We start from the raw sequence: 2025 nt of genomic DNA on the forward strand, positions 1-2025 counted from the left end.
CGTACCTGCTTAGCTTGCATTGACCCTAAGGCTCTGAACCCCACAGCTCAAGCCTAGGAAGCTGCAGCCGGTTTCTTACAAAATATTCGATGTCTCTGCTTCGAACCTTCCACTGGACACGAAACCAGGTGTCGACTATCATTTATGGTGACAATACTGAGGAATCTAAGCATCGCTTTAATCTTGTGTACAAGTATGGATTCTCAATTTTCTCTTCAAGTTGCTAGAATGATCCATGTACCGTCTCGAAGCCCAGACGATAGGAATTTGATCTTCAAAATTGTGACGCAGTATGTAGTTGGTAACAAGCTGTTGTCTAAATGGCTGCCACTACGGCCTCTTCAACATGCTAAATGAGGCCTCCAGGCATAAATACTAAACACGCGAGCCATAAAACAGATCAAGAAAACGATGCTGGGTAAAATAGTATCAAATGAAGTACGTTTCAGTCCTGCAAAGGATACAAAGCTACAGTGAACTTTTACTCGATTTTTAAATCGCAAGGATGTCGCACGGCGCTGGTTAAAATAGGATCAAATGAAGTGCGTTTCAATACTGCGATGGATACAAAGCTAAAGTCTAAGAAATCCGTCTATATATTGACAAGAGAGGGGAACCGGTACTGATCTGAGCTGCAGCTAGCGAATCTGAAAACCATCTTAACAACTTCTGTAAGTACGACGAATAATTAGACAAATACAGTCACTCAAAACCAATATTCTCTGACTAGAGTACCGATCACGCAAGTAAGTGCACGACTGCCAACAGAGCCGGTCCTCCCTTCGGAAAAAATCATTTTGCTCGTCCCGTGGTCAGGTTGAGGATGCCTTTCTGCGCATGGGCCAAGTTATTTTGCGGGAGTTCAAGCCCCCAAGACGTCCAGTGTGCCGAAATCTTACCGATTTGGCTGTCATGGACTGCTCAGACGGTAATAACATTGCCTTGAAAGAAAAGTTTGCAGATTCTATTACAGATCCGGCACACAATTTTAATCCGAGAGAAAGTCTCAAAATCGTGCGCTCTATGCTGCGGAGTGAAAGATTCTTCTTTGTCCCGTGTGACGTTCAACTCTCCCGTCGCACAGGTAACGTGTTGCCCTTATCACTGTACGACCTCCGATACTGCCTCTGCGGCCAGTGGAGGCGGAGTAGGTATGAGGGGACGGGCACAGTTCAAGTTGTGAGAAACGACAGCCGCGCCGGTGAAATTGCAAAATCGATGCGAATGCGCAGAGGCGGCCCTAGCCGAGTCAACAAGCGGGAGCCGAGCGCTATGCAAATCTCTGCGATGAAGTCAGCAGCGCTAAGCTGCTAAAGCCGGCTGCGGATCTGGCTCCACGGCCGCCCGGATAAGCGCGGCTTCTCCGCTCCCCGTGGCCGTGGCCGCCCTGCGACTGGACCGGGCTGCAGCTGCCTGTCCGAAATTAATCATCCTGTTTCTTACATCCTCAGAAGCAGGGAGCATCGCACAGGTTGGACAAGGGTGTATTTTATTTGCTGCTCCAGAGATTCTACTTTCCGCTGCATGACGCTACGAATAATACATTGAGATGACAAAAGTCATGAGTAGCGATATGTACATATGCAGATGACTGTAGTAGAGCGTACACAAGGTATAGAAATGCAATGAATTGGCGAAGCTGTCATTTGCACTTAGATGATTCACCTGAAAAGTTTTCGGATGTGATTATTGCCGCACGATGGAAATTAATAGACTAAACGCGGAATGGTAGGTGGAGCTAAATGCATGGGACATGCCATTCCTGAAATCGCTAGGAAATTCCATATTGCACAATCCACAGCGTCAAGAGTGTGCTGAGAGTGCCAAATTTCAGGCATTACCTCTCAGAACGGAAACACAGTGGCCGATGGCCTTCGCTTGACCACCGAAAGCAGCGGCGTTTGCGTAGAGTAGTGAGTGCTAATAGACTAGCAACACTGCGTGAAATAGTCGTAGGCATCAGTGGGGGACATTCGACGCATAATAAACAGCAGATCATTATTTTGACAGTTATTTACTAAAATG

The sequence above is a fragment of the Schistocerca cancellata genome, chromosome 2, assembly GCF_023864275.1.
Source record: "Schistocerca cancellata isolate TAMUIC-IGC-003103 chromosome 2, iqSchCanc2.1, whole genome shotgun sequence".
Taxonomy (NCBI): domain Eukaryota; kingdom Metazoa; phylum Arthropoda; class Insecta; order Orthoptera; family Acrididae; genus Schistocerca; species Schistocerca cancellata.